At 43.7% G+C, this 26355-nt stretch overlaps 1 protein-coding gene across 2 annotated transcripts in view; it reads left to right on the plus strand.

The window, feature by feature from the left end:
- tmem178bb (transmembrane protein 178Bb) overlaps positions 1-26355 on the plus strand; it is an 83453-nt gene that overhangs the window by 17378 nt on the left and 39720 nt on the right. The gene's annotated exons all lie outside the window — the stretch shown is intronic.

Here is a 26355-nt window from a genome sequence, read left to right on the forward strand (position 1 = left end):
ACCAGACAGGCACCAATACCCCATCAGCCTTTTATTGCTGTGTACAAATGCCTGTTTAAATGTCATTTTTGTGATGTTAAGAAATAAGAAAACATAAATCATATTAACAAATGAGTATTCGAAATGTAAAAACAGTAATTGCCCCTAAACCTAGTAAGTAGTTCCCAAAAGGTGGATTCTGTCCATCTGGACGTTTTCAGTGGGAGAAACGTTTCCTCATCATCAGGTGACGTCTTCAGTCTCAGCTGACTGCAGGTTTCAACCTTATAATCAGGACATTTGCACAATGACTGAAACCAGCAGCACTGAAGGAACAATGGGCTGTGAGGTCAGTTTGTTGATCACTCTTTCAATGATGAGGACGTACACGTCCTGGACACGGAGTCAAGGAGGCCATTTATGTGAAAAGGGAAAGACCATCTCTGAATGGAGGAGGGGGCCTAAGGGTCCATCTGTCACCATCTAATAATGCTGTGATTGCAGCCATTCCCCAACTCTCTCATGGTTATTGATCAATCATCACGACAATTTGGATATTAATGATGAAGGAACTGACCTCCCAGCCCAGTGTTCATTCAGTGCTGCTGGTTTCAGTCATTGTTCAAATGTCCTGATTATAAGGTTGAAACCTGCAGTCAGCTGAGACTGAAGACGTCACCTGATGATGAGGAAACGTTTCTCCCACTGAAAACGTCCAGATGGACAGAATCCACCTTTTGGGATTACTTACCTGGATGACTGAGCGTGCATCAATACAACCTAATAACTGGCTGTGCCACCCTTGGCAGCAACAACTGTAACTCAAGTGTTGCAGTAACTAGCAATGAGTTTCACTTCCTCGTGGGGGACATTTGACCCTCTCTGCTTTGCAAAATTGTCTTAATTCAGCCACACTGATGGTTTTCCATCATGGATGAGCTGTTTAAGGTCATTCCAAAGTATCGCAATCATTTACATTTGAAATTTAAACTCGGCCACTCAAAAATCTCCAGTTGGTTTTTGTTGTCATCCAGAGGTGGACCTGCTGCATAACCCAAGTCCTCTTGAGCTTCAGGGCAGAAACTGATGGCTGGACATTTGCCTTCAGGATGTTCTGTTAGACACCAGAATTCATGGCTCCATTAATTATAGCAAGTCATCCGGCCCTGAAGCAGCAAAGCAGTGCCAGACGATCACACGACCACACATCATGTCCGACTGTTAGTTTGATGTCCTTTTCTGAAATGGTGTTAGTTTGAAGGCAGATGTAACGGGACTCAAACCTTCCACAAAGCTCAACCTTTGCCTCACGAATCTACAGAATATTTTCTCAAAAGTCCTGGGGATCATCAACATGTTTTTTTTTTTATCTTTTGCAAATGCGAGACGAGTCTTTGTGTTCTCTTTGGTCAACAGTGGTTTTCTCCTTGGAACTCTCCCACAGATGCCATTTTGCCCAGGCTCTTTGTTATCGTTGAATCACAACCTCTGACTGTAAATCAGGCAAGTGAGACATTTTTAGATGTTGTTCTGGGTTCTCCTGTGACCTCCTGGATGAGTTGTTGATAAACCATTGGAGTACCTTTGGTAGGCTGGTCGCTCCTGGGAAGGTTCATGTGTGGATAATGGCTCTCATCCTGGTTCACTGGAGTCCCAGAGCCTTAGAAATGTTTTTGTAACTCTTTCCAGACTGAAAGCTGTCACTTTGTTTTACAGCTTTTTCTTTAAAGCATGAAATCATGTGTAGCTGTATGATTTCTTTTAGCCTGCTTTACTTTGTCAGAGAGGTTCTATTGACTGAACTGAGCTTTCCAACAAATGTGGTTAACCTCAGTTAATTCATGATCGACTTTTAGGAGAATCTTTCTCCACATTTATGAAGATTAACTAGCATTGTGTTGTTGGTCTAACAGTAAATTAGCTGAATAACCAGATATGAACCTGGATATTTTAATATGCGCTTGCCTCCCCATATTCTCCTGCATATGGAAAAAACAAAGAGCTCAAGTTATTTTATAGTGCTAATATCTAAAGTTTTTTCACAATTACCAGTCGAGAGATTGAAACGCCAGCAGCCCTTTGATGAGGTCTCCTCTGTGTTTGCTTTGGTGCATAAACTTGTGCTAAGGGTCACCCAGCTGCTCCCAGTGAGCGTGTACACACACACACACACACACACACACACACACACACACACACACACACACACACACACACACACACACGCACTTTTTCCATCTTAACCTCAAACCCTGCTTCCTTCGGTCCACATGTCTCTGGACAGGACACTAAATACACAAACTGACCACATACTGCTGCTTCTTCATTGCTCTGCATCCTTGTTATTGGACACACATCGAAACACTGATGAATCGTGTCCTGACCATTTTAAATAGATTATGCTGTTTTTAAAAAATAAATAAATATAGAACTTGTTAAATATAAGACATGAATCATTACCTGCCCATCACTTTGCACGGTCAAATCTGATTCCCTTTCACATTTAATTTCAAACTTAACAGATCTGAGACTAATGTTTTGGTCCTCATTCATCTCTCTGGCATGTGCTCTAATATTGCTCCAGCGTTCAGTGTTTAGCCAGATCAGCAACATCCCTTCATCTCCTCATTTTCCAGTATCTTCCATAATAGCATGCTGCATCATTATGCAGATTTATGGAAAGAGGGCAGAGAAGATGAGGTATGAGGTCAACGGCTACAGCAACAGGATGACTTATCAAGTGATTATAAATTATTTCTTTACAACAAACCTCACAAATCATATTCAGGTGGAGTCTGAATGACACAGTCTGTAAGTCTGTATCACACATAAAAGAGTGTGTGTGTGTACGTGTTTACATATCTTTGTGGGGACCAACAATTGGAAATTTACTATGCTTGTGGGGACCAACAACCCTTATGGGGACAAAATCCGTCCTCACGAGTTTAAAGGTACAAAATGTGGTTTTAGTGTCAGGGTTACAGTTAGGTTATGGTTTAGGTTGTGGGTTAGGGTCAGGCATTTATTTTTGATGGTTAGGGTAAGCGGCTAGGGAAAGTATTATAATAATAATAATAATAATAATAATAATGGATTGGGTTTATATAGCGCTTTTCAAGGTACCCAAAGCGCTTTACAATGCCACTATTCATTCACTCTCACATTCATACACTGGTGGAGGCAGCTACAGTTGTAGCCACAGCTGCCCTGGGGCAGACTGACAGAAGCGAGGCTGCCATATCGCGCCATCGGCCCCTCTGGCCAACACCAGTCAACTACATGTCCCCACAAGGATGTGAAAACATGCTGTGTGTGTGTGTGTGTGTGTGTGTGTGTGTGTGTGTGTGTGTGTGTGTGTGTGTGTGTGATGTTGATAATCCAAATATGTGTTGTATGATCTTGGTTACAGTGAATGGGCATGGTGCGCGATCTGCTGGGGATGTACTGCTATGGAAGCAGCTCACTCTGCTGCTGTGTCCGTCCCAAGGAAGGGACAGATAAAACAACAATGGACAAACATAAGCTAAAAACTGGTATGAGACAGAAAATGAGAATAAAGAGAAAACCAATGATGGATGTGGAGAACAGGATGAACAGGGAGGGGAGGATTACAGAGAGAGTGTGGTGGGGGTGGGGGAGTGAGGTTTCCTGTACCATCTGCCGTCACCCTGTGAGGAAAAGGCCTTTCAGTTCCTCATAAAGACATTCACAGTACGGTCCAAGCAGAAACAGCAGGGAAAGGCCTCGGATTGGATTACTCGATTCCCCAGGAGACCCGGGGAGGGTTAAATTAGATACTACGGGAGGTTAAAGGTATCTCACAGGTTCCCTGTAAATGAGCCCAACTGGCTGAACTACTCATTTGATAGACACATGGAGGGTTTGGCAGGTGGGTGTGGCACTTTTACGATGGACAGCTGTCTATGAGGTCTAATTTTAATGACAATAAAATAACAAGTTCCCTATTTAAACTTGACATTACAGACCTGCTTGGTGTCAAAAACTGAAACTGTAACGTCAAAATGATTTCTGCAATTAGAGGAAGATAAAAGAGGAGCACACCTGAAAGTCAGTGACGCTGGTAACATTTCAACAAGTACTCCATCCATCCACCCATTCTCATACCTTCAATGTTATGAGAAAGTGAAAGGCCCCCCCCCCCCCCCCCCCCCGGTCTGTCATTGGCCAGTACTAGAGTGACACGCCCTCTTTTGATTAAACTCAGGAAGCAAAACGTTGTTTTTACTAATTCAGGAAAGAGGTAGCCATGTGAGTAAAGGTGAGGAGCTTAGTGCTGGTTTGGGTTTCCTCAGGCAGCCTTCTGAAGGTGGACATGACAAATACATATATTTTAGTGGTTTTGATTGTGTTACCTTCCAATGAAGTACTAGATCAGTATCAGTTCTTGATGATACTACTGTAAAAAATATCCAAGCAGATGACAAACGGTGGTCTCAGATTCAGCTTCTGCCTCATTTAAACCGGGTCGTAACCAGGCCATACGCGTGTCTGTGTGTCAGGTTATTATAGCCTCCATCGTTTTAAGAATCGAGGTTTTATTTAGCTTATTTATGTGAAACATGTTTTCTTGTGGCCACGGAAACACAGCCAGGAGTTCTCTCATCCTCCTGGAAACAGTTAAATTATTCACATGTGGCTGCACTCTGTGCTCATTAGTGCACCCACAGACTGAAGACAGGCTGAGCAAACTCACTCACTTCATGTTAGGTGCAGCCATCACACCCCAAGAGTAATGAAACATAGACAAAAATATTTCCCTGAGCAGTATAAGGTAACCCTTTATTTTGTGTGTCACTCTGCAGTAATGTCACACAAACATGTCAAATTATCAGAACTGTAGTCAGGCACCAGGAGAGGTTTGACTTTCAGCGCTACAAAGCTAATCTGAGGTTTCTGTGCTATTTAGCAGAGAATGATCCTGATGAACAGATGTAATGAGATTTGACAGAAGCTGCAGTGCCAGTGTACTGAATGCTCCTTTATGCCTTTGCTGTCTCTTTGTAATATTTCAGAGATGGAGTCGGGTTGAGTCTATAGTGGCTGTGAGGTGAGGAGACTCTTGCTAGTTTTGTCGCACAAAGGTTAAACATAAGGTTTGACTTCAAGCGAGTGACCTGGTTTCTGCTGCCTCACTCATTTTGACAGATACAAACTAACTCTGTTTCTCTTTTAAAGAGCTTTGTGTGTACATGTTCTCTGTTACTAATACAGGAAGCTCTTTGACTGCGTTACAGAAATCCCAGTAGAGTTTTGTAAAATAGTAAAGAGCAGGAGTTAACTCAGCATGTTTCAATTCACAATCAGTTCCAAGGAAAGATCAATATTTATTTAATAAACAGAAAAGGGAATTTATGGGCCAAACCATTACACCCAGTGTTTCTCTGTGAATATGTGTATCCAGGTTTTCATCATATTCAGAATATGAGATTCATGGACAGCAAAATCTGTTCTGCATTTTTCTGAATACTGAGCATTAACACATAGCACCAGACAACTGGTTACAGCAGAGGTTCAGTGTGGGGCCCGCTCCCTGGGGGGGCGCAGAGCCATTGCAGAGGGGGGGGGGGGGGGGTATGAAAAGAAAAAAAAAGAATGCTTGGACACTGTTAGCATCATGGACAGGTTTTTGACGGGGCTCCCACACAAACGCAAAGCAGGAGATGAAGCATCGCTGAATATGTTTCCAAACCAACTTCATTCTAAGCCAAAGACTAGAAAATATAATGAAGCAAATCTTCCCTTTGGCTTCACCTGCACAAGTGCCGAGGTAGGTCTCCCTGCAGGATTGGTTTTCCCTGTCGGGAGCAGCGCTGGGCTCTCCAAATCAAACAGCATCCCACAGCTGTTTATGTTTTTGAACCCATTTTGCACAGAGAGGCATTTTTTGAAAAGGTAATGATAGCAATGTTGAACATTATTACACAGGAAAAAAACAACTACACGTAAAATAATCACACCGTGACGCCTCTGCCTTTCTAAATGGAGGGACAGTAACTGCCTGTGTAAATGTAAGCGTGTAAAACCTGAAGATAGTCAGATTAACAGTATTTTGTCTGTATCTGCGAAGATTTTTCTTGTAAAACAAAGGGGGGCCTAGCAAAAAAGGTTTGGGAACCACTGGGTTACAGAATAATGTTTATTAAGGAACCTGTGAAGTTCACACACACAACAGAGCAATGACTCTTTCTTACATTCTGCCAACTGTTAACCTTAAACTTTGAATAATTGTGATAGGTTGGAAGACTACTGCTATGACCCCCCTAGGCAGCACCAAAAGACTCCATGCAGCTGTTATTCACAAGATTTGACAGTAAAAGTTGACATAAGTATGAAAAACAATGTAAATACGGTATGAAAACTGTTAAAAAGTTATTAATTTTCATTATTTTTCAGTGAACTGCGATCTGTACGTTACTAATCGGCTTGTAAGCCTTTTCTGGGATCGACTGGTAGTGGCTCCATCCTCCACTAGGAGGCTTTCGCTCTCTCGCCTCATTATATTAAACTAATGCATAAGAGAAGCAACTGAAAATCACTCCAAATACATCCAGTCAAATGGATCCATTATATTATGATCATTTTGTGTCTTTTCATGGAAAATGAGAATATAAATGCAATACAAATGATGACGGCAGCTCAGCACACAAACCCGATTTCTCTTTTGCCTTTAACAACGTGCGAGTCCAGAAGCAGACAGCAGCTCTGATCGGCTGGGAGACTTACTCATCCAGTGTGACTCCTATAACCACAGGCAGCGTAGATGGACACGGTGAGAAAGCGAGAGTGATGAGGGGGAAGAATCAAGATGTGGTTTGTTTCCCCGTCGTTACAAAGCCAACATTAATGTTTGATGACCTCATGGTTTCTCCCACAGACCATCGCTGTATGGATACATACAGAGCATGGGCAGCTGTACTGTGGGACAGCAACCTTTGTACACTAAGACATAACGTACACAATGGCTGCATAGAAAGATGCACTGTGCAAAATGCACACATCCCAATGAATGCATGTATTAATAATAACCTTACCAAGACAACTTACCAATGTGTACATGATAAGTTATTAAGGGGCTGTTCTGTCCCCTCCAGTCAGACTCTCGTGTGAGCTTTATGGCCAACAACTCCCGATCCTGTTGTGGCGCTGGAAACCACTGAAATGAAACCTTGGGAGAGGTCAAGCATGTCAGAGGCAGAGCAATTCCACTAAAGTCTGGAATAAAACGTCCGTAGAAGTTGGCGAAACCAAGAAACCTTCAGTTGCTTCCGAGTCTGGGGCTCCGGTCGTTCCACCACGGCCTTAATCTTGGCCGGATCAGCCCGAAGCTGACCTTGCTCCACAATAAACCCAAAAAATGAGAGACGAACATCTGGTTCTCTAACAAGATTGGTCTGGCAGGTCTGCAAGAATGATTCTTGTGTTCTTCCAAAGACTTTGAAAAAATCTGAATGTTGTCTAGGTACATGAAAACACTGTGGTTAATGAAATCCTTCAATACATCATTGACCAATGCCTGAAAACTGCTGGGGCGTTGGTGAGACCGAAGGGCATGACCAAGCACTCGAAATGTCCGAGGTGAGTACTGAAAGCTGTCTCCCTCCCTTATCCTGACCAAATGTTAAGCATTCCTTAAATCCACCTTACTGAACATAGTAGCCCCCTGGAGAAGTTCAAAGGCGGAACACAGCTGTGGAAGAGGATACTTAATGGTGATTTTGTTTAATCCTTGAAAGTGTGTGCACAGACAGAGACTTATCATTCGTCTTCACGAAGAAAAAAACGCAGCTCAGGCAGCGATGTGGATGGATAGATTATTCCGGCTCCTAATGAGTCTGTGCTATGCCGCTCCATGGCCTCACTTTTAGGTTTGGCCAGGCTGTACAGGCGACTAGTGGGAAGTAGAGCACCAAGGAGCAGATCTATCCCACAGTGGTATCCGGTCATTAAGTGATGACGTGACGAATCCTACTTCCGGGTCTAAAGTAGTCTGCGTTTAATATGGCTTTTGTGTTGTTAACATGTTTAATGTTTTGTATTTTCTTCTATTTAATCTCAAAAAGCTCCTAAAACAGTCAGTGATCACTGTTGACCTCCCTCGGCTTTTATTACCGCTAATCATTTATTTAAGCTCAGTTTTTAAAACCTTAGGATGTAACTACAGCCCAGCCCATGCAGCAGTATATGAATGACTAACCTGGTATTGTGGATGGATTATCTCAGTTGTTCTCCTGGCTGAAGTTTGGTCCTTTTACAGCATCCTGCCATGCGATTACATTTGTTCCTGACCACCGAGAACACTCACGTTAACTTTTATCGAGTGGAAAAAAAGTTAGCTTGTTTATATTATGCTAACATAGCTGTGTCGCTAGCGGTCACGTAGCACATCATTATATACCAGCTAGCCCAACTTCAGTAACCCTACAAACGTCACTGCTGTTTAGTTTTCTGTCATTTATGTTGGAAGTGATAACAGAGCTGTACGTTTTAATTTGTTTCCAAAACCCCGCAGTCAGGACATGCTATATTGTATTTAGATAGAAGCTAGCGAGCTAACTCCCTGCTAACTTCTAACTCCGTTAAATGTCATAAATTCCGTTTTCATGGATGCCTGGATGTTAAACTCAATTGTTATACCTGGTAGAGCAGAACGCTGATCATTTTATTAAAGATGAAAGACTTTAGACAGTTTTTCAACTCTCAGTAATGCCACAGTGATCGTTTGATATATGGACCTGCAGCGGAGTTTAGGTCCAGACACGACTAGTGACGTCAGACTTTACGACCGGATTGGCGATGTGGAGGGAGGGAGAGAGCTGTCTTTGCTAAAGACCATAGCGAGGTCATGATAGACCACCGGAACTTGAGTAACTTGACAAATTCAGATGGAGCGAAGGATGAGACTCTGGGTGTGGCAGAGCGTAGACAGTTCTCATGGCACGACAGGCTCCATCCAGCAATACAGAGCTTGTTGTGTGTGTTTAACCACAGATGAACAAGAATAATGGGTGCCAGGAAAGAAACTAATTTTCTAAACATATTTACCTGATAAGGTGAAACCATTTCAGGTGACTACATCATGAAGCTCAGTGAGGAAGGCTGAGGGTTTGCAGCGCTGTCAACAAAGCAAAGGGCGGCTACTTTGAGGAATCTAAAATATAAAAAATATTTATCAGTTTTTCCATTGCCACATACTTTCATATATCTTCATTCATATATGTGATCTCTTCAGTTTGTGTCTACAATGTAAAAAGTAGTTACATTTTTTACGTTGTTACTTTTATCTTTAGGCCACCTCGCTCATGCACTTTAGCATGCAGCGTGGTGTAAATGCACCCTAACAAATGAAACAGTGCAGTTCAGCTGAAACATAAAATACAAGATAAAAGAAGCAAAGCAAATCCACACAACTCACAAAACAGAGTGCACTTACAGCGAGCTGGGATGCACTGCTTAGACTTCCTGAAGCATTCAGCATAAAAACCATGTTTGATTTCACATCAGTGGACATTTCCATTCTTTAGAAGGCAGCTCTCTCTCCCGCGGTGTCTCTCCAGCCTCATCTTCCTCTGCCCATTTAATCAATGGCTTATCAAGTCAGCAGAGTGCTGTGGGCCTCTAGGAAGAGCCCACATCAATCAGGCCCTTATTCTGCCTGCCCTGAAGAATTGCTGCCTGTGTGGAGGGAGAGCTGATGAAGGGAGCTCTGTAGCCACAGCTGCCCGCCACACAAGAAAGTCCTTTTCACTGCTCAGGACTGCAGGACAGCACAAGAATTATGTCCTATGAAGGGAGCATTATTGTGCAGGAGCAGGATCCAGGCAGGGTGTTCAGTGAAAGGCAATAGTTATCAGCTTTGTGCTCCCTGTTTGCTCATAACATCGTCTCACACTAACCACAGACTGTTAATTTGCAACTGCTGATTAACACAAGGGGGACTAAACAAGGGCCTCATTATCGTGTGCTTTGTACCAACCAAGAACGCCCCCCCCTCTAGTTTGTGTTGTCATGGTAACACGCATTGACTGTTTGACAGATGTTATGCAGGCAGATTGAGCCGGTGGCTGAGCTGAGCTGAGCTGATGAGAGCAGGTCAGGATGAATGTTTCTCTGAACGTCAGGAGGTTAGACAACAAATCTTCCTGCTCCGGGTGACGACAGACGAGGAAAGAAAAATGCCGTTCTCACGACGACAGCGTCACTGCTGGCGGGATGGGGGTTTTCTGGGCAGTTTGCTCAGAGCAGAGAAGCCAGGTGACTCCTGCAAAAAAGATGAAAATTATTTCTCTTTCTAAGTAAATCTGCGGTGAGTTCAGCTAAAGCTCCTACACAAGTGTCAGCACCTTCATTAGTGAGCATCAGCAACAATCATTAAACAAATACACAAACGCCTGCTCCTTAGAGAAGATTAAGAGAAGTGAAAGTTTGATCAAGCTTCATTTATAATGAGTTTTTTAAACGCCTCATATTCCTCCACTTTAAGTATCATCAAGGTTAGTTCACATGTGCCCAGAATGTAGATTTCAGCCCCCAAATACCCCACAGCTCATGTTCGGTACCTTGCATGTATAACCTATGGTTTTCTGTATCTGTAGCTTTAAATCAACATTGAATGCGCTTTTCAGAAAGAGGTCCGTGTGAGAATAGCCAGCACTCTCAGGAGCAGGGAGGCTCATTAAGCAGATGTCATGGCTTCCAATACAGACACGAACGACGCTTCCAACTTTCTAAGTGATTATTTTACTTGTAAATACAGCTTAATTTAGCATAGCCATTTGTTGCTTACATGAATCTGGAATTTCTTATACATGTTTACAGTGCAGGGTTGTTGCTTCATATATTTGATGTCTTCAGTTTGTATCTACAATGTAGAAAGTAGCAAAAATAAAGAAAAACCATTAAGTGAGAATGTGTGTCCAAACGTTCGATCGGTGGTGTATAGATATACATGTTTGACCACTTGCACCGTATTAACAGTATATTAACTTTTCATCACTGCTGTCACGGTACAGTGACGATGAAAAACCACGAGTGTGAGTACATACTTACCTAATCGTAGCAACTATCCTTCTACCAATGAAACACAAAAACACAATTTAGCACAAACTGTTAATTTGCAATTAATTAATTGTTAATTAACACTTGTACTAGAGATAAGATTGGTTTGACTGATATGAATTAAATGGCAGAAGATTTGGATTTATTCCAGCTGTCTCAGCTCCTTCCATTAGAAGAGCTTTGTGGATTAAGGATCAGTATGGACACAAGAAACTATTACAGCAAACAAAAGTATTTTGGTGTTCATTATAGCAAGAGAAATGTCAGTAAAAAAACGAGAGACAAGGTTCGGATCACTGAGAATCATAACATATACAGTTGTGTCCATAAATAGAGTTCTGACAACAATCCTGTTATCATGGAGAATCTTGTTGTTGCAGTCAGCTTCGACCTTGGCAGCCTTCAGCTGGCGCCAGTGGGATGGCTGCATGAGTGAAGATGGTTAATGTTTGGGTTTAGTGTGAACAGCTGCATCCAGTTTTTACAGTTGGTCTAATGTCCATCACTGGTCACCAATTCTCTCAATTCCCGTTGTTCAGGCACACCTGCACATTTCAGCAGGTGTTTGCTTTTGTTGTGTTTAACTCAGGTTTGATCCACGCAGCCTGTGAGATGCATTTAATTAACACCCTGACACATAGCTCAGGCAACACGTGCCACTGGAATGACTCTGACATTTGAATGACATCCATTTCTCTGTGAGTAATTGGCTGAGGCCCGTGTGCTGACAGGTGGAGATAACCCTTTTCATTACTGGGATCTTCTAAGCAGATACAGAAAATGCGCATGCACACACATGCATGACGGTCAGTCTTCTTACCGGCTCGCAACGTGCCGCTTTGTTTCCCTTGCATCTTCACTCCATTATTTGATTCTACTGTATACTTGCTTTTGTTCTATGTCTTTGTTTATTCAGGTGGTTATGCATTTATCTAAACCAGCAGAAACTTGTGTGTTCCTAATGGCTAATCAAATGCTTTTAAAACAGTTAATGAAAGCAATGCATTTCAGACTTAAGTCGACTTCAGTAGACTTTAGAGTTCTGCAGCTCAGTTCTGCATCCATATGGACCCGGAGAGCTTGTAGAAATCATCCTAATACCCACCTGCTAGATGACATCTTGATGATTTAATTTTCAACCTTAATATGATGCAGTGAGCTTGAAACATGCTTTCAAATATAATATAGAGCCAGGCAATTTAGAGCAAGGTACCAACTAAGAGATGATATCCAGCTGCAGGTAATTTACTGACAGGACAGGTGCAGCTTGTTATAATCAGTAACACATATAAATATAGGTCATGCAAATGTTGGTTCAGTGGTTCCAATGCAGTGGTAATGTAAATGCATTGATCAGATTGATGACCATGTGTGTGTGTGTGTGTGTGTGTGTGTGTGTGTGTGTGTGTGTGTGTGTGTGTGTGTGTGTGTAATATACATGACTACAACCATAGTGATAGATGTAGGTACATCAACATCAGGAAAAAGGAACATGAGAATCTGAAGAAATACCGAGGACTAAGACAGAAGCTAGAGAAGTTGTGGAGGGTGAAGGGAGCAGTCATCCCCAAACTGGGCTCCTGTTGGAGGGGCTCCAGCAGATCCCATCTTCCTAATGTACTCATGGATCTTTGTTATTTCATCTTGGATAGTGGTTCTGACACTATCCAGTGACTCGTTCACGGCCTCCTTCCTTCTGCTTAGTGTACAATCTCAGGATGCTCGACTTGGAGGAAACCCGACATGCATGGTTGAGCGCTTTCTTGTTTTGATGTCAGTAACTTCTGTTTCCTTCGTTAGACAGATTATTATGACATCATGGTATCTGATGACCAGCAGGGTTCATGTGTTAATTGTCCAGATATTGTTCTTGTCATTCAGCTGACTCCTCAGGACTTGTCTTACTCTCTTTAGGTATTTGGTGGTTGCGACAGGCAGGTTATTGGCCTGCAGTCGGATGACACTGGTCCCTTCTGGGAATCCTTGGGGGATTGGGACTATCCATCTTTCAGTTAGCCATTCTGGGGGGATCTCATCCATTAGCAGCGGGTTAAGTTGTGATGCTAGATGTTCTGCTGCGAGCAGTTGGTGGTGAGGGGGCAAAGACAAAGACACACTGTGGTAGAGAACCAGGAATTAATAATAAGTAATGATTAAATGCAGAGTCATGTATAAACACATAATGAGTGAAAAACAAACAGTGCATCATGGGAATCCCAGCCTACGGGAGCATTCAGGGTCAACTGTTCCAGGCCTAACTATAAGCTTTAAAAAACAAAACAAAACAAAAAAAACGTTTTAGGATTGATGGGTGTCTGTCTCCTGAATCCAAACTGGAAGCTGGTTCCATAGAAGAGGGGCATGAAGAAGTGTAAACAGAATTGGTCCTAGCACTGAACCCTGTGGAACTCCATAATTAACCTCAGTGTGTGAAGAGGACTCTCCATTTACATGCACAAACTGGAGTCTATTAGATAGATATGATACAAACCACTGCAGCACAGTACCTGTAATACCTACAGCATGTTCTAATCGCTCTAATAGGATATTATGGTCGACAGCCAAGAGCTGAAGTCTATTAAGTAAAATATACTGTGGACAGCAGTATTGCAGGCTGCACTGAGTTTAGGAAAATTACTACAGACTTGGCCAATTGGCCTATTACCAGTAGAACTGATTAGTGACCGGTGTAACACTGGCTGCTGTTCAGGAGGTAGAGCAGGTAATCTGCTAACTGGAAGGTTAGTGGTTCAGCCTGCATGCTGAAGTGTGAGCAACGGCACATTTAAATCTTACAAATATAGTTATTTGGCTTATATCGTGATAGATATCGTTATCGCCTGAAATGAAAAAAACATATCGTGATATGAAAAAATCTCATATCGCCCAGCTCTAATTCAATAGTACATATAGTACTTCATATATTACTAGTACTAGTATTGGTAGTAGTAGCAGTAGTAACTCTTCCATGCTCATTATCATTCCCAACGTGCAACATACCAAAGATTTGCCACGCCCCTAGGCGTAGTCCAGCCGTCCCTAACCTTAACCCTATCAGATGTGTTTTCCAAAGTGATTAACATACACAATGCTTTGTTAGGTTGATTTTCACATGACACGTAAAACACATGTATAGATTCATGCCAACCCGCTCTCATGCCTCCCAGCGTGTAACATACCGAGGATCTGTCACATTCGTCGGTATGTTATGCTTCTGGTCTGGGTTGATCAAAACACATCCTACAGCCAATCTTGTGAAATTTTAGTTTGTAAGATGAAGATGTTTTGGATGTTTTTCATATAACCTTCTACCGTTTTTATTGTTTAGTCATCGCAGCCTTGTGTATGCTACGCTGCATTCTCCACGAGTGCACTAACCTTGTTGCTGATCTGAAGTACTACGTACCTTTGAAATGGAATGAACTCTAAAATGTAACAAACCCTTTGTTATCATTGAGTTTATTATGCTAGGCTTTGAAAAATTATTTATCCAATAGATTTTTAAATGGTTCTTTGCTTGATTTTATTCTTTTGTGTTCTGTCTGCTGAATATTTAATTTCTTCTGTAATCAGGAATGTCTGAGATCAAAGATGTTCTAAAGAAAAAGTAAAGGCCCTACAAACTCCAACAACATGACAGCAAAAAGCAGCATTGGGAATTAAGAGTTCCTTTAAAGTTTGATTGCAGCATGAGGCAGTGCAGAGAGATTTAGAGGGATGCCGTCCATCATGGGTGTCATGCTGTCCTGTTGAGGTGAGTCTGTGGTTTAGCAGACAGCCTTCTGCAGCTTGCTGTGACATTTTAGATGCCCTCCTTTTAAACTGCAGCCGGCATCACAGCGAAAGGCAAGAAATGATGATCTGTGGGCTCCGACCATCACGCTGATGCCAGGCAGCCTCTTGCCTCGTTACCTTTTGAGAAGCTCAGTACTGTTAGATGTGTATTTGTTGCATGTACGTGAACTATATGTTTAACTTTATGAAGACCAGTTAGACATCCAAACCCAGCTGAACTGGACTAAATTCCCCTCGGCCCCCCACCAGTCTCATTTATTAGAGTTTGTCAGTGGTCCTGGCTTCAAAAGCTCTACATACTATTAGTTGTTCTTAGAAATCACATTTTCATGGACACCTCAAATTTGTAAGAAGACACTATTTTAAGATTCATATTGTGTGATAGTCAGTGATGACCCAAGAAGAATGCTAATGTTCCCCCTCACTGAACTCATCTACCTGCTGTAGGGCCTGCCCACAGCTGCTGTCTCACTAGGATAGCCTGCTGTGACTGCACGGGCCCATTATGTTACCAAGAAATAAAGTGATGCAATATAAAAAGAGTAAGCACATATGGTAAACTGCTCCGACACTATAATTCTGTCCAGCAGTGCATTCGTGTTACAAAGAGAAGTGTCTTCGTAACAGAGCATTTGATTTTGAAACAGGTTGGTCTTCCTATAGTCTGATGGAAACCATCACTCAGTGTGGTCTGATAACTAAATGACTTATCATTACATACAAACATAATCTGGTTCTTGTATGTGCCGTCATCCATACAATCAACATGAATTTGGTGGTTCTCCAGTTGGCAACAGCGGTCTGGTGAGGAAGGAGCGGCTAGCAGGTCCAGCAGGCATGTGGTGTGTTAGCCAGAAAACTCGGAGGTCAGTCAGTTAAATAGAAGAACAGACCTTTATTTGGTGTTAAGAGAACAAGATCATACAAGGTCACACATACATGTGGCGGGGTCAGGTAGTCGCCGCTGCAGCCCCTTGCAATGGTACAGTTTCTCTAAACAGATGCACGGAGAGCAGCATGCTCTGCTGTAATGGCTGCAGCTGCATTAGGAGACTCTTCAACTGCTACAATAAAGGGACACGCCCCCTAGTGGTGCTATGCCATAATAAGGGTTGTTACAATGCCAAACATCCTCGGGCAATACGAAGCCCGAGGATGCATCCATCGGACTATGGATGTGTGTGAATGATAGCTTTGAGTGCTCAGAGTAGAAAAGTACTACCTGAACCAGTCTGTTTACCGTTTACCATCCATGTAAGCAAGAAGCATTCTTGTCCCTCACTTTTGTTTGACCTTGAGCGACACTAACAACATTAAATGACATTTAAGACAGTGTGGTTTGTGTGGCAGTTTTATTTATATCACAGAGCCAAGTTGTTGAAAATGAAAAATATCATTTGTAATAACAAGCTGATGGTTCCAGACCACAGAGGGCACACAGATGCACATGTGCATATGTTGACAGGAGGAACACGAGCACACTCAGATTTTGGTGTCAGGTACGTGATTGTAACTATGTGTCTGTATCTGCTGGTTGCTTCCTGGATTTGGAGTGGTGGACGTTGACACCACAGGTTTAATTATAGCAGCAAGCTTAGACTCGAGGCCTGCCAGACCGCTCTCTCATTGTATGAATAGGCAGGGCACAAAGAGGATCGGAGAGGCGGAGAGCTTAGCGGGCACACAAAAAAAAAATCATGGAACAGGAAAGACAGAAGGAGAGAAGAGGCAGACAGGGAGCGCAGTCTGCAGCAGTTCTTGAGGAAGGCTGTCATCATTATGCAAATTTGATGCAAATTTCACACTTTCAACTGATTGGAAATGGGACTTTGCATCAAGGCAGGGACAATATGATGGAGAGCAATAAGCTAAGCACATAAAGAGAGGATGAAACCAATCAAGACTGTCCCAGTGACAGAGCTGGCCTCATGTACTGACAGGGACTGTAGTGGCTTCCTGTTAAATCCAGGATTCAAAATCCTGCTCCTCACATACAAGGTCTTAAATAATCAGGCCCCATCTTATCTTAATGACCTTGTAGTACCATATCAGCCTATTAGAGCACTTCGCTCTCGCTCTGCAGGCCTACTTGTTGTTCCTAGAGTATTTAAAAGTAGAATGGGAGGCAGAGCCTTCAGTTTTCAGGCCCCTCTTCTGTGGAACCAGCTTCCAGTTTGGATTCAGGAGACAGACACTATCTCTACTTTTAAGATTAGGCTTCAAACTTTCCTTTTTGCTAAAGCATATAGTTAGGGCTGGACCAGGTGACCCTGAATCCTCCCTTAGTTATGCTGCAATAGACGTAGGCTGCCGGGGATTCCCATGATGCATTGAGTTTTTCCTTTCCAGTCACCTTTCTCACTCACTATGTGTTAACAGACCTCTCTGCATTGAATCATATCTGTTATTAATGTCTGTCTCTCTTCCACAGCATGTCTTTATCCTGGCTTCCTTCTCTCACCCCAACCAATCACAGCAGATGGCCGCCCCTCCCTGAGCCTGGTTCTGCTGGAGGTTTCTTCCTGTTAAAAGGGAGTTTTTCCTTCCCACTGTCGCCAAAGCGCTTGCTCATAGGGGCTCATATGATTGTTATAGTGTACGATCTACTGTACAATATAAAGCGCCTTGAGGCGACTGTTGTTGTGATTTGGCGCTGTAGAAATAAAATTGAATTGAATGTTAAAAACGAGGCCAAACCCATTGTTGACAAATTCACCTTTCCACTCCCCTCTGTCTCTATGTTGTAATGCCAAGTCCCATGCCAGTGTCACTATAACTGGACTTACCCATTCAGGACTGAAACTCTGTTCAATCACTATGAGATGAGGTGGTGATAATGACAATTAGGGTGATTAATACTATATATTTTTAAATACAGCCATTACAGCACTTGAATTATAAAAGGTTGATAGCATGTACTGTCACGGTTGACACAGGCCAACCCCCCTCTAAAGGTCAGCTCCCGACGACCCTAAAACAAAACACCACAGTACAACCAACCCAGTGTGGGCAGCAGGGGGTCCTGGACGGAGGGCCAGGACCAAAAGCAAAAACAACAAACCCTCCTAGGTCACAGTCCCAAAGTCAGGCCGTGCATCCAGCAGCGGTGCAAAAAAAGGAAAAATCCCCATAAAACAGTCTCAGGCGGCCGATAACTATAACAAAGGTCCCGTGATAGCCGCAGGACACTTCAGGCGGCCTGCCAAGGGCGCAATAGCGGCGGTGCTGCAGCTCCAGCGGGCGGCCATGGGTCCGGCAGCAGCGGCGAAACAGTTGTGGCGGCCTGCCATGGAATCCAGTGGTAGCCGGCGCAGCTCCGGTGAGCCACAGTGTCACATGGCGCATGATCCATGACGTGCTGGCCGTGCCGGACGTGGACGCGCTGGCCTTGCTGGTCTCTCCGGCTCGCTGAGCTTCTCCACGGGCAGCGCGGGCTCCTCCTCAGGCTGTGAATCCACCGGCTGTCCGGGCCGGTGAGCAGCCTGAGTAGGAGAGTGGAGGTTAAGGGTTGAAAGCAGGAAGTCCATGACAACTGGGTTGAGAGAGTCCACCAGCCAGGGGAATTTAAAAAGCGTTTCCTGCAGCCGCCTCTCCACGGTGCGATGCAACCCTTCCCCGGGCTTCTCCCACCACAAATCACACAGTCTGTAAACTTTGTCCATCATCTCCCTCCCGAGCCTCTCCTCAGAGTCCGCTAGACCCATGTTTGGCTGGATCATTCTCTCACGGTTGACGCTGGCCAACCATGGGGATGTGAGGAAGGAGGACCCAGATGTTGGATTCTGTGTGCTTACCAGTGCATTTATTTACAGTGAATGGAAAACATAACAATAAATCCGCAGTGCGTTCCCAACTCCCGTGACATGTCCTCTTCCCAGTGTCAGTGTTCCTTGTCCCCGCTCCTCAGTGTCTGAGCACCCTGCGGCAGACTAACCGTACTGACTGGCCGAGAGACTAACGTGAAGTCACGCAATGATCCAGCGTCAGAGAGCGCTCCACCGCACTCTTAAGTAGCTCCTCCGACTAATCAGCTGTGTGATGGTCTTCAGGTGTGGCCAACCACCTGGCAGGGCCACACCCACCAGGCCTGAAGGTGGCTGTAAACAGGTGCTCTCAGAAACACCGGCATCCACACACACACACACACACACACACACACACACACACACACACACACACACACATATACCTGCAAGCAGGGAGAACGAGAGACAGCACACCAAAAACACACATGTCCATAATTGCTCAGGGACCCTGGGTCGCTCAGGCCAGGTAAAATAAGTAATAAAGATGACACAATAACATCTTTACAAAATATATTTGTAAATTCTCACCAGATGTTGGTAACAACACATCCGATCACAAATGGGACCATAGATGTCCATAAGTTAAGTTATGTGTAAGAAATGACACAAGGAAAAGTATTACACCAAATATAGTACTTTTACTGAAATGTATTTAATACTTTGTACAGAGGCATTTGTTAGTGATGACAGCTTCCTGCCTCCAAACTTCACTGTTGGTATGGTGTTTTATCTTTTGCTCTCCAAACCAAATATGGTGTTTATTGTGGCATCCAAAGAGTTTACATTTGGATTGACCAGTATCTTTCCAGGCTTGTCTAAATGCTGTTCAGCAAACTTTAAATGCACTTCAGCATGCTGTCAAGGCCAGTACGTGAACGTGGACCTAAACATGCAGAACCAATAGGAATGATCCTAACACTGACTTTATTTACAAGAGCACAGGTGGAGTTAGCTCGTGGAATATCACAGGTGCTAACTACACTGAGGTAACTCGAGTGGGGAGCTCTGAAATACAGGGAGAGAAAGATTATCTGCGGACCGAGGACAGATTAAACCATCTGATCTGATGAGACGTACTTCGCAGACCGTTGGAGAGTGTCTCGGGAGGGGATGGCTGAGTGGGATCGGGTGACGTCCTGGATGGTGGGCGGAGCCTTTTGGGACAGACAGCAAGGAAATGGTCAGCGAAGTGAGCAAAGAGCGACCAATCTCCATAGGCTCGGTAGCAGCCTGTACAGAGGAAGATGCAGTGACATGAGCGGATGTTGATACTGGAGCTGAAGACGTGGGAGCAGAAACTGCAAGAGAACTGCAGGGTGGTCTGTGGGATCTGCTGCTTTCAGCCTCTCTTCTTGAAGTGATTATCATTGCAAAGGGAGAGCGAGTGAGAGAGAGAGAGAGAGAGAGACTCATCATAGGAGCAGGACTGTACTGATCAGGAGGACAAATATGCTTCAGCCTAACTCAAAGCCTTACCTCTCAATCTCCCAATTAGGTAAAATAATTTTAGGGATTATCTAACCTAATTGGGGTAATTGGGGTGATTAGGGAAAGAGCGTGGGGAGCACTGTAGTAAGAACCCTCCGCAGTGACCTTGCTCCCCAGTGAACAGCTCAGGGTCTGGGGTTGAAGCATCATGAAACAACAGAGCTTCCTGGGGCTCACTAGAAATAACATCTGGGGTTGTGGAGCTTTTGGGGGCAGAAAACAGAGCAGGCTCGGAAGGAACAGGTACCAAGCCGGTTGCGGTCCTTGAAGAGATGCAAGAATCTTCTCTTGCCTGTCACTAATAGCTTTATACTGAGTTATCAAAAACTGGATGGATTGTTCATGGGACCTAACAGGTATCCCTGTTTTGCCATCACTGCCTGAACTTGATCCGCAGAATCCATTCTGCTTTTGGGCAATTCGTATTGTCAAGTTAGTTTGATTTTAGTGCGCGTGTGGTTTGGACGGGTTGTTATCGACATTTGATGAGAATTTGAAGTCAAAAGCACCTGTAGCTGCAAGCAACCAGTGATGGAAATAATGATATATCTGTAAATGTCTCTTGCAGACTGGCTGTGAGTCCATGTAGCATTCAGATTACAGTCAATCAATCAACCACTGCTCTGCAGATGGTGAAACAGATGATGTCTATCTCTCTTTTAATGATTCTTTAGAGAAAAATGTTGAAATGAAGGAAGATTGAAATCAGTCTGTAATCAGCTGGATTATTGGCTTTTTAAGTAAAGCAATCATTGACCGTGTCCTAGGTTTAAACCATGTTCTGTTCACGCTTGGGCACATTTTCAGAGATCAGATTTCTCTTTCCATTGAAACACATGCTCACTAACCATGTTAGCTACGAGTTCCACTGTCAGGTTAAATAAAGGCTCCAAAAAATCTAAATTTTAATGGTAATATTGCATAAAGTGCTTTGAGTGCTGTATCAGAACTCATCCATTAATCAGCTTCTGTGTGAGGAAAGTTTAGGTAGTTCAAGTTGGCCTTGAAGGAGTCACTTCCTTAAAGGTTGTAATTGTGCCACTGACATGAACAAGCTCCCCCCTCACGTGATGAAGCCTCCAACACCCATCTGTGTCTCTGTGTCTCCCAACTGGGAAAACACAGCATCAGGGATGGCTGTCTGCTTCCCCTTCTGATCCTACTGGCAGGAGGAGGGAGGATGGACAGAGGGAGAGATGAAGTGTGTCATGCAAAAATGAGTCCATGCAGAGCTTGAACTATCCGGTTGTTCAGTCTGACGTCACTAGTCGTGTCTGGACCTAAACTCCGCTGCAGGTCCATATATCAAACGATCACTGTGGCATTACTGAGAGTTGAAAAACTGTCTAAAGTCTTTCATCTTTAATAAAATGATCAGCGTTCTGCTCTACCAGGTGTAACAATTGAGTTTAACATCCAGGCATCCATGAAAACGGAATTTATGACATTTAACGGAGTTAGAAGTTAGCAGGGAGTTAGCTCGCTAGCTTCTATCTAAATACAATATAGCATGTCCTGACTGCGGGGTTTTGGAAACAAATTAAAACGTACAGCTCTGTTATCACTTCCAACATAAATGAAGACAGAAAACTAAACAGCAGTGACGTTTGTAGGGTTACTGAAGTTTGGCTAGCTGGTATATAATGATGTGCTACGTGACCGCTAGCGACACAGCTATGTTAGCATAATATAAACAAGCTAACTTTTTTTCCACTCGATAAAAGTTAACGTGAGTGTTCTCGGTGGTCAGGAACAAATGTAATCGCATGGCAGGATGCTGTAAAAGGACCAAACTTCAGCCAGGAGAACAACTGAGATAATCCATCCACAATACGAGGTTAGTCATTCATATACTGCTGCATGGGCTGGGCTGTAGTTACATCCTAAGGTTTTAAAAACTGAGCTTAAATAAATGATTAGTGGTAATAAAAGCCGAGGGAGGTCAACAGGGATCACTGACTGTTTTAGGAGCTTTTTGAGATCAAATAGAAGAAAATACAAAACATTAAACATGTTAACAACACAAAAGCCATATTAAACGCAGACTACTTTAGACCCGGAAGTAGGATTCGTCACGTCATCACTGAACAACCGGATAGCATGACCTTCCATCTGGCAGAGGACTGTCAAACCTTTCTACCATGACCACCAAAGAACAAAGAAAAAGTAAAAGCTCAGGTTTCCACTGGGAATGTTTCGCAGTCTACATAAAACCAGCAACTGGCAAAACCATACTTGTCAGTCGGATTGGCAGACAGAGGAGTGCGACTCCTCAGCCCAGAGAACACATGTCCTCTGCTCTGATGTCCAGCATGGTTTACAGCAGTGTGTCTCTGATGCTTTGCTTTTGGTGATGTAAGGCGTGGATGCAGCTGTGGAGCCGTGGAATCCCGTTCCCCAATGTTCTCTGGGAATGACCTCTGTGCGTCCGCCGAACCCGCTCTGTGATTTCTTGTGGGCCAGCACTTTGTGTCTGAGCTGCTGTCACTTCCACTTTGTTATAATACCACTCACAGTTAACTGTGGAAGTCTCAGTATTGAAGAAATGAGCGACCCATTCTTTCACAGATGTCTGTAGAAGCAGTCTGCAGGCCTGGGTGATTGATTTTATACATCTGTGATCGTGGAAGTGACTGGAACACCTGAATTCAATGATTTGAATGGATGAGTGAATATGTTTGGTCCTTCATAATAATCTGATAGGATAATCCAGTATTTCACTAAATTAATGTTTAAAGGACGATTTTAGTTTTTAACGTTTCGCCTGACTCTGAGGTGTTTAAGTCTGAGAGTCAGGAATAAATATAAGCACAGAACTCGGGTTCAGGCTTAAGCTACATTCAAAAATGACATAAGATCATCAGGCACAGGAAGCTGCTCTGTTCTAGGATCATGTTTAATGCTTATGAAACAATAAAGTTGTTTTAAAATTGTTTGTAGCCAAAACGAGAAAATCCAGGAACAAATTTGTATCTAAGACCTTACAGACCACACACTGATGCTCATCTGGGAAACACACCCACATTTACACTGATGGATGAATCAGAGAGCGCCCTGCACTCAGTATCTCGCCCAAGGATATTTGCATGCAGACTGGAGCAGCCAGTCAAACCACCAACCTTCAGATTGGTACATGACCTGTTCTACCTCTGGAGCCACAGCCACCCCAGCCAGATCTTCCAAGAATTTTGATGCAATATTTCAGATTTGTCAGTAGGCAGAGGACCTTTTAGAACAAAGTTGAAGAATAGTCGTGATAAGCAGGAACGCTCAGCTCTGGACTGCAGCCGCAGCACCGACCCGTCTCCAGCTCCTTTCTCCGCTCACTTGTGAACAAGACCCGAGATACTTAAACTCCAGGGCAGGAACTCATCCCTGACCCGGAGTGGGCACGCAAAGCCTTTTCCCAGCTGAGGACCACGGCCTCAGATTTGGAGGCGCTGATTCTCATTCCCACCGCTTCACACTCGGCTTCGAGCCCCTCCAGTACGAAAGAATAATACATATGAATACATTAGATTGACACAGGAGTGTAAAGGATATTTCAGGTAACGAAAGATCCATCCTCTCCTGCAGAAAGTAGCAGCAAGCCGGAGTCCTATTAACTGTATGTTCACATAACAGCTCTTCATTATCATATTCAAGTGAGTAACAATAACCTTCCAATGAACCTTTAATGTGATGCAATGGTGTTTGACCTTTGGCCTTCTTTATTCTAAGGCCTTTGAGCCCAAAAATAAAGCTTTAGACATCCAGAGACTGAGAACAGAAAAGCACTCACATGAGTGGATGTGTATAGAACTGCACTCGTTCAGTATCACTTCCAGTCACTATCAGTAATGGAGAGGAAATGGTGTCTGGCTCAGAGACGTTTGCAGAAGGCTGAAGGGCAATTTAACTAAAATGACTGAGATAGAAATCCATTTGGGTTTGTGAGAGCAGTGTGCCTGAGTCTAACTGCTGGAAGGAGGATACCTCAGTGAAAGGATGTAATGTGTTTGCCAGCTCACAAATATGCCAAAGGGTCGGAGTTTGGCTTGCTCAAGCATTTCTGTCCACAGAGACAAGCACCGGAGAGGTTAGCACTTCTCAGGAAATCAAATGTGGAAACACAGGCAGCTTCAGGCCAAGGGGAGAGCAGAAGGATGACGAATGTTTCATACAAACCTCCCTTCCCCCACTTCAAACATGGACTCGACTAATGGGACTTCTCCCCATTACTCAAAACATAACCTGCCTAACCGGATTTAAGTAATTATGTTGATTCAGCAAAAGCAGATTGTTAGTGAAACACAACAATCCAACAGGTCATGTTGAGAAAGTTATTTAAATAATAAGTCAAACAGAGCTTATAGGTTTTGAATATACTGCCCCCATCAGTAACTATGGTTGAATATAAGTGACTTTTTAAGGATCAAGAAAATAGTGCAAGTGCTCTTAAAGTTGCAGTGAAATTCAGTTGAAACCAAACACGTTTTGGACAGAGACCAGACTCATTTATATTTACCATATGATGGAGCGCTGCTGCGACTGCAGCGATGCTGTACCGTCCGCCGTGAAGAGAGAGTTGAGTATAAAAGCAAAGCTGTCAATATACCGGTCGATTTACGTCCCTCACCTATGGTCAGAGCTGTGGGTAGTGACTCAAAGAATGAAATCGCGAATACAAGCAGCAAAAATGGGCTTCCTCCGATGGGTGGCTGTCCTCTCCCTTAGAGAGGGTGAGAAGTTCAGCCATCCGGGAGGGGCTCAGAGTAGCGCCGCTGCTCCTTCACATTGAAAGGACAAGGATGCCTCCTGGATGCCTAATGGGTGAGGTATTCCAGGCATGTCTCACCGGGAGGAGGCCCCCGGGCAGACCCAGGACAACCTAGAGGGATTATATCTCTTGGCTGGCCTGGGAACGCCTTGGTGTTGCCCCGAACAAGCTCATCACTAACAGCGGATATGGATAACGATTCAAGAGTGTTGTTACCGTCAGCCACCTCCTGTACGTGGATGATATCAAGGTACATGTCAGAAGTAAGCGAGACATTGAGTCATTCATCAGGACATGAGTGGGCCCGTTTGGATAAGTGTGACCAAACAGCTGAAAAGAGAGGAAAGGTGACCCTGACTGAAGGGGTGGAGCTGCCAGAAGGCAGATTAGCAGACATACAAGAATCAACAAGAACCTACACACCAAATGGGAACCAGCTATAGCCAAAAACCTCCTGCAGGTACGACACGAGAAGCCAGCTGAACAGTATGAATAAGAGTCAAGCCCTTGTTATATGTGCCCCACAGCTGCTAGCAGCCGGTCGCAGGAGGACATAGATGCCACTGACATCAACTCCTCACAGTGTCCACAGTGAAAAGTGTCAGAATGTGGCAGCGAGGACGCACAACTCCAAGAAGAGGAGGAGACATTAACACTCGATTTTTATTTGCCTTCTATACTTTTGACGGCTTCTAAAGATCTCAATGAAGAAACTGTTGTTTTTTATTATTCCTTCTATTCCAGTGTCATATTTATTCAGTTTCTCTTTGTTTTGTGTGTTGCTGTGTTTTCAGCTTGGTGTCACATTATAGCCCTTATATGCACTGTGTCTAATAATGCAAGCAGCTCTATGGGAGTTTGTTGGTGGAGCAAACTGACAGTAGTGCAATCTCTGTTATCACATTTATACACTAAGAACACACAGTAGTGTAGCGTGTATGATGTCTGCGTAGCAGGCAGCATTGAATTCAAGTGAACTGAACTGAATTCAGTTTTATTTATATAGCGCCACCTGCAGGTGCTAACTTTAGCTGCTGCAGTGGCCCAACGTGCAGACCTTAAACTCCTGTGACAGAAACCTCAGTGAACTGAAGCAAAGTTGGCCATAACTCCTCCATAATGATCATGTGATACAGAAGATTATTACACCAAGTTACTGATGCTAAAGGTGGTTCAGTGTATAAGCCCATTAATCATGAGGTGCACACGGCAAAGGCCTGCGTGAAATGCTCTCACTGAACAGCCTTTCCACATTAAAACAGCACAGTGAGCTCTCCTTTGTATTTAGCCAAGCAGATCTTTGTAATGTAGTTTGTTATAGTTGATCACAGCTGCTCTCTGCTAAAATTACAAAATGTTGTCACTTTGCAGTGTGTCAACAAAAAACAAACAAACAAACAAGGCAGCACAGTGGTTAGCACTGTTGCCTCACAGCAAACAGGTCCTGGGTTC

This window comes from Aulonocara stuartgranti (assembly GCF_965226115.1).
Source record: "Aulonocara stuartgranti genome assembly, chromosome: 17".
NCBI lineage: Eukaryota > Metazoa > Chordata > Actinopteri > Cichliformes > Cichlidae > Aulonocara > Aulonocara stuartgranti.